At 49.5% G+C, this 7280-nt stretch overlaps 1 protein-coding gene across 3 annotated transcripts in view; it reads right to left on the minus strand.

Annotated features, from left to right (window-relative positions):
- The window catches only part of PC (pyruvate carboxylase), a 250421-nt gene extending 243449 nt beyond the window's left edge, over positions 1–6972 (minus strand). The window contains exon 1 of one of the 3 annotated variants that reach the window (XM_028710546.2): positions 6859–6972. The gene's annotated coding sequence lies outside the window, so the exon portion shown is untranslated. Of the gene's footprint in view, positions 1–2182; positions 2279–6845 lie in introns of those variants that run through there. The other 2 variants (XM_028710551.2, XM_028710549.2) reach the window with 2 other exon arrangements.
- Positions 6973–7280: the final 308 nt, after the last annotated feature.

Raw genomic sequence — 7280 nt, forward strand, 5'->3', positions numbered from 1 at the left:
CAAGTTCTTTGGAACATCAGCTCCCAGATCTGTCTCCAGGGATGTCACAGTGGTAGTGTAGTCCAGTGTAGAGCCAGGGTGGTTATCGAGTGTTGGAGCCAGGAGAGACCAGGGTTCAATTCCCCACTCGGCTATGAAGCTTATTGGGAGACCTTGGGACAGTCACTGCTTCTTAACCTCCCGCACAGGGTTGTTGAGAGGATAAAATGGGGAGGGAGAACCATGTATGCCACCTTGAGCTCCGTGGAGAAAAAGGCGGGATATAAATGTGATCAATCAATCAATGGCACCACACTGCTCTAGGTCAGCCTTCCTAGTGGCCTTGTAGTTTTGGACTAGAGCTCCCATTAGTCTTAGACAGCATGGCCATTTGTGCCCACAACTTTCGCCATCAATTGTAGTCCCTCTTAGGATTACAACTCCCATCAGCCACAGCCATGCTGGCCAGGGCTGACTGAGGTTTCTGCCTAAAACATCTGCAGGGCACTAAGTTGCTCTCTTAATGCTAGTAGACTGGTTTTTTCCGGCAAGGTGGAATCCTCTCCCCTTTCCCTTTTGTTGAGGCCCCTGCCTCCAATCTTACACAACTCACACTGTTCTCTTATCGTAGGAAGAAAGGCAAAGGTCCCTTTCCACTTTAATCTCACTAAACCTTTCCACACTTCCCTTTGTTTTTTCAACTCTTGGAACATTCAGCTTACCACTGCAGAGCAAAGTCAATGATGAGAACAAAAAGAAAGCCTGCTGGATCAGGCCAGTGGCCCATCGAGTCCAGCATCCTGTTCTCCCAGTGGCCCAACCAGATGCCCCAATGAGAAGCCCAAAAGCAGGACCCAATCACCAGAGCAACACTCTCCCCTCCTGAGGTTTCCAGCAACTGAGATTCAGAAGGGCAGAATGAAGGAGGGAAGAGCATAGCCATCCTGGCTAGTAGCTATGGATAGACCTCTCCTCCATGAATTGGTCTAATCCACTTTTAGAGGCATCCAAGTTGATGGCCAACATTGCCTCCTGCAGGAGAAAGTTCCATAATTTAACTAAGCGCTCCTCAAACTATGTGAACTTGCTTCCCCTCGAAGAGGATATTCTAGACCTGGAAAAAAATGCAGAAAAGGGAAACCAGGATGAGGACTTCCTGCTCTGTTTGGAAGCTCCCTAGAGCATCTGGCCAGCTGCTGGGACAGGGTGCTGAACAACGGTGGGCTTCTGGAAAGGCCCCAGTATGGCCTTCCTTATAACCGAAGCCACCAGGCCGCCTGAATCAGAGCCCTACACCCTCACTTTTTTATTCTTCACATTAATGCAGAGTTCGGACTGAATAATCTCCACATCTCCTTTCCCAACAAATTTTCGGCTGGTTCAACTGCAGTCCTGTACTCTGCCTGCAATGATGGTGCTTCTGCCAATGCTGGTTCCCCGCAGAGCTGCCCGCCCCCTCCGCAACACTTTCCCCAAAGCATGCTTTTGCCGCATGAAAAGAAAATCCAGTTTAGCAAGCATCACGTGCTCCCTTTCAGAGCAGCCTGGCCCCAATAGGAAGGGCTCCGGTCCCTGGCAAACAGTCAGACAGCAGGACCCAGGAGACAGCGCCTTCCCCCGCTCTGGAAAAATTACACAAATGTCAATTGAAAGCCAGTTTTTCAAAGGAGGAGTGTGTGTGTGTGTGTGTGTGTGTGTGTGTGTGTTTGCACAATCATTCTCCTGTAATAATCAAGCATGGAGCTAAGCTGGGGGAGAGCGGGGTGGAATCCAAGCTCTCTTGCATCTGCGGAGGCAGAAAAACACATATAAGCCCAGCAGGGCCACTCTGACTAAAGTTTTTCAATCCAAGACTGGTTGCTGAGTGTCATGGGAAAACCCCTACTAATATTTATTTCTAAAGAACCATTGGCATCCAAGACACAAGCAGAAGACAGAGGGGGGCTTTGGCATCATCATCATCATAATTTTATTATTTGTATGCCGCCCAGCTGACTGGGTTGCCCCAGCCACTCTGGGCAGCTCCCAACAAAATATTGAAAACACAATAAAACATCAACCATTAAAAGCTTCCCTGAACAGGGGTGCCTTCAGAGGTCTTCTAAAAGTCAAATGGTTGTTTATCTGTTTGACATCTGATGGGAGGGCATTTCACAGGGTGAGTGCCACCACTGAGAAGACCCACTGATATACAATAACTTACAATCGTAGAGGAGGAAGGAAGAGAGGGAAGTGGTCCCACAGGCGCACAACCAGGCAACTCAAGAATGCAGGCGAAAAGCCAAAGTTTGCAGAAAATCTGGTTTTTAAGAGGGAGGAGGAGAGAGAAAAGTGTCATCACGTGAGTGTTCTGGCAGACAGCACTAGGCCTAGAATCCTTACTTAAGAATGACCCTGCTGGATGAGACCAAAGGTTCATGTAGCTGAGCTTTCTCTCTCAAAACAAACACCAGCCGGTTGCCCTAGGCAACTCACGACTGCAGCACAAATCCAGCGGCTGCCCACTAGCCCGAAGTGGGCACTGAGGGATATTTGGATAAACTATCCCACAAGGCTACAGCATATGCCCCCTGCCAAAACAAGTAATCTGCATTTAACCTAGTCCAAGCCTAGTTTAACCTAGTCAACCCGCTTCCAGGTTTTCAGAGCAAAACATCTCCCGTGCCAGATTCAGCCAGGTGACGTCTCTCCTTGGTTGGCTCTTGGGCAAAGGCCCTTTACTTCTCCCCACGTTCACTCATGCAAACAAGATTAGCAGCCAAGAATACACAGAAAATGAACCACTGTGGGCAGGGACAGAGGGGAAAGAGCTGAGATTAAGTCAGTGACTGAGTTACGTCACGGCCAGCAGGCAAAAACTTTTTCTGTGCCTTTCAGTCAGACACTAGGAAAGCACTGGCAGGTAAAATATGATCTCTTTGTCGGTTGCTGCAAGTTATTGGGACACTTTTGTTACACCTGGAGAAAAACATTTGGCGGTTGGAGTGTTGCCATCAAAGAAGGGAAGAGGAATGTGGAAGAACTACTGGGGTTCCTGGGGGTGAATCGCCTTAAAGAAGCACAGCGCCAGCATCCCACAGAATTGAAGAGTTGGAAGGGACTGCGAGGGTCATCTAGCCCAACCCCCTGCAATGCAGGAATCTTTTGCCCCATGTGGGACTCAAACCCACAATCCTGAAATTAAGAGTCTCATGCTCTGCCGACTAAGCTGTCCCAACTTGGATTATTGCATTTCTGGGACTTACTGAAGAAGGGAAGAAGAGACCTACCAGAGCAAGCCAATGTCCCATCTAGTCCAGCATCCTGTTCTCACAAGACCCTGGCTACTTCATGCAAAGGCTTAGGAATGACTAAACTAGAATGATTATTAATAATCACATCTGCATCACAATATTATACAAACAGCTTGCTGGATGTTCTCACTGTGGCCAACCAGATACCCCAATGGGAAATGCAAAAGCAGGACCCAGGCACAAGAGCACCTCTCCCTTCCTGTGACTTCCAGCAACTGGTATTCAGAAGCATTGCTGCCTCTGACTGTTGAGGCAGAGCAGTGCCATCGTGGCTAGTAGCCATTGATAGCCTTCTCCTCCATGAATTTGCCCATTCCTCTTTTAAAGGCATCCAACTTGGCAGCTATCCCTGCCTCCTGCGGAAGCGAGTTGCATGGTTTAAGTACACGCTATGCTGACAAGCGGCTTCAGACCAAACCCTGTCTCATTACCTCCGCTGGTTTCGCCTCCTTCATCAGACACTTCCTGTGTGCTTCCTGGTCTACCTGGACCACAGCAAACAGGAACACAGTAAGTTGCCTTATACCGAGTTAGACCATCAGTCCATCTGGCTCAATACTGCCTACACTGACTGGCAGCGGCTCTCCAGGATTTCAGGGACGTAACTCCCCCAGCCCTACCTGGAGACACCAGGGATTGTACCTGGGACCTTGTGCGTGCAAAGCAGATACACCTTTCACTGAGCCACAGCATTCTCCAGAGGAAAAAAGGTAAAAACAGAGGTTCTCATTCAGAACGCACATCATAGATCACACGTTCCTATGTCTTTGTTTTCCTGGAGGCACCGTTTTCTCACAAGCTTTAGCTTGCAAGCCAGGATGGGAAGGAACATCTCTCCAAAAGAAGTATTGCCGTCAGGCTCCTTTTCGTGCACAGACTTGAGAAAAGCCTGGCTGTGCCAAGCAGTTGGCTGGGAAATGTTAGTTCCGCTACACTTGGACAATGTGTTCCTGCTGGAAAGGGGGCTCGAAGGATGTCCCCCGCTAGGACACCTCCCTGCCAGGGTGGAAGGGGCAAAAGGGAGGGGGGTGTCTGGACAAAATTTTGGCCAAAGATGCAGGCAAATCAGTAAGAATAACCTCACCCTGAGACCACCCAGTTCTTATAAAACAGGGAAAGCAGGGAGCACCAAAATCTGAACAGAAGCATGTGGCAACCATGTTGAACTTGATAGTGGCATTGCTTTTTATCAGTGTTTCATCTCACTTGTCCATTTGCCCCTCAAGGTAGTGCACAACAAAATTATAAAAATTAAAAGACCAGAAACTTTGGCCTCTGTCTCTCCAAGCTCTTCCTTTCCTGCTGTTTGCAGGAAAAACCTGGGCTAGGTTTTTTCTCCTCCCTCCCAAACCCTTTTCCTTTTGTGTCATGACTAGCAGGGCACTTCCAGACATTGTGTTTACTGAGCATTCATACTGATCAATCTGCAGGGAGATTAGATTACGCTGGGTATCATTCTGATTCATTTGTGGGGAGGTTAGATAGTGCTGCATCAAAGCAAGCGTTACTCACGCAGTTTGCAATGATTTCCACTCCCCGCTTCATCACTTATTGCAAGACATCTGATCTTTTGTGGAAACAAAGCTCAATCCACTACAACTGCAGAACCTGAGTGTGCCAGTGTGTAATTGAAACCCACCTGAAAATAGTGACAATGGAAGCCCTCTTAGATAGCTTCAGGGCAGAGACTATCTTCTCATTGTAAGCCACTCTGGTAGCCTTATTTCACTGTTGAGTAGGATAAAAATGCCAAAAAGAACAATAATAATAAAAAAATACCTTCAGGGATTGTTGTTTTAAGTGCACAAATTTAAAACAACAAAAATGTTCATCCCTCAGGTATGCACACAGGCTAGTCTTCAACAGGCCTGCCTGCGTGAACTGCAAACCACTGGTGCACACATCCTCCTTCTTTCCAAATTTCATGGGCTGGCCCATCACTTAACATCCTCACTGTTTTTGCGGGCCCAATGGGACCAAGCCCCTCCTTGTCCGCCAACATATGACAACCCTCTCCCCACTTGGGAATCCCTGCAAATGGAATTCAGATGCACACTGTCTCCAACACTGGAAGCAAAACATAGCCATCGTGGCTAGTAGCAAGTGGCTGCCCTAACCTCCATGAATTTGTCTAAAGAACTATTTTAAAAATTTGGTTGCTGGTTACTCAATTGCTCTGGAAACAAAACCAACTCAACAATAAGGGAACCTGGGAGTTTCTGTGTGCAAAGCATTTGCTCTCCCACTGAGTGAGGGACCCTCAAAATGGTGGGCAGAAAAGATCGAGAGAAAGAAAATCAGCATTAAGGTTAGAGAAAAGCTTCTATCTAAAAAAACACGAGAGCCTCTGCCAGTCGGTGTAGAGTAGACCAGCCTTTCTCAACCTTAGGTTCCCAGATCTTGAACTACAACTCTCACCATCCCTCACCACTAGTCCTGATAGCTAGGGATGATGGGAGTTGTAGTCCAACAACTTCTGAGGACCTAAGGTTGAGAAAGTCTGGTCTACTGAGATCAATGGTAAGATGATGGAGTTTTATTGTAACATATATTACATGACTATATATTTGCTGGGACAAATGTTAGGTTATGTTGATGTTTGTGTTTTCTACAATTTTGAAAAAGTCCTTCCTACGTCTCCATTTAGGAATCTAAAATAAATTACATAAAACTTTATTAGTGGAGGGCTACTCAGGCTATGCCCCCCCTTTTTTAGTGTTTTTGTCTGGCTGAAAAGTGCACTTGAACTGTGATGGTGTTTCTTGCTTACCTAAAGTGAAGATGGAGAGGTAAGCGTCTGTAAAACCTGAGGAGAGATCCACACCTACTGCTCCACTCACTTTTGCCCTGGCCCCAGTCACCACTGCTATGAGGGCGCCAGAAGGCTGCGCCTCACAGAATGCAACCCTGGGACAGAATAAAGGTTTCCCACTGTCTGAGCCAGATGGACCAATGGTCAGAGCCAGAATTTCCTTTGCCTTTGAATACCAGTGGCTGGAGAACAGAAATGGAGGAGAGGTTGTTGTCCATGTGCACTGCTCAGAGGGGCTTTTCACAGGGGCGTGGGGATCATGGGGCTGGCCGCAGTTCTAGATAGGCCTCTGGTCTCATCCTGCCGCAGCCAAGTTTTCCTGATGTCCTTATAACAGGTCAGTGGGAAACAGAAGCAAGTTATGTCTTGGTTTTGTGGGAGAAATCAATTAATCACTCAATTAGGAAGGAAGAACAGGAAGGGAAGAAGGCTGGTGGGGGAGGGTTCACGTCGGGTGGGAAGGAAAGAGGGCATCAAGCCTGGGGACTGAGAGGCAGGTTCCCGAGCGGGGGAATTAAACGCCCAACTTGGGTCAAAAAGGACCCTCCATGGGAAGAAACGAAAGGGAGGAGGAGGAAGAAAAACTGAGCAAAACAAGGAGAAAGACCCTATGAAGGAATGCTGCGGTGGGGGAGGGGAGGGCCCAATGCGGTGGAAGGGAGAGCGCCAGTGACATCACGGGAGTCGGCCGTGACGTCAGGGAGACGCGGCTGTCACGTGCCTCCCAGCCAGCCTCCGCCGTTGCCTTCATCGCCGCCTACCGTCAGTACTCACCGCCACCCGCTCTGCTCGCCGCCGCCGCGCTACCTTCCCCGCTCGCTGCTTCTCGCCTCCTTGCCAGGCGCCTCCTGGCTCCGCTTCCTCACCGGGCCAGCCGCAACCCCGCCCATCTCGCTTGCGATTGGCCGCCTAGGTCGCTCTCTGGCCTCCCATTGGCTGTCGCCGGAGACGCCTCTGTGGCCCTCCCCGCGACGGCCCCGCCCACTGTTTGACCCCCGCCTCCCTCCTGTCACTCACGCGCAGTTTCAAGCCTGGCGCCTTCGCGCCGCGTGCCACGCCTACCCGGCCTCTGCGCGCCTCCTCATTGGCTGTCGTCCCGTCCGCCTCCTCGCGTTGCTCCTACTGGCTCTACGCCACGCCAGTCTCCTCCGCAAAGCGTCCCTCCGAGCGTACTGCCCGCCCCGTTGATCCAAGAG

This window comes from Podarcis muralis, chromosome 16 (assembly GCF_964188315.1).
Source record: "Podarcis muralis chromosome 16, rPodMur119.hap1.1, whole genome shotgun sequence".
Taxonomy (NCBI): Eukaryota; Metazoa; Chordata; class Lepidosauria; order Squamata; family Lacertidae; genus Podarcis; species Podarcis muralis.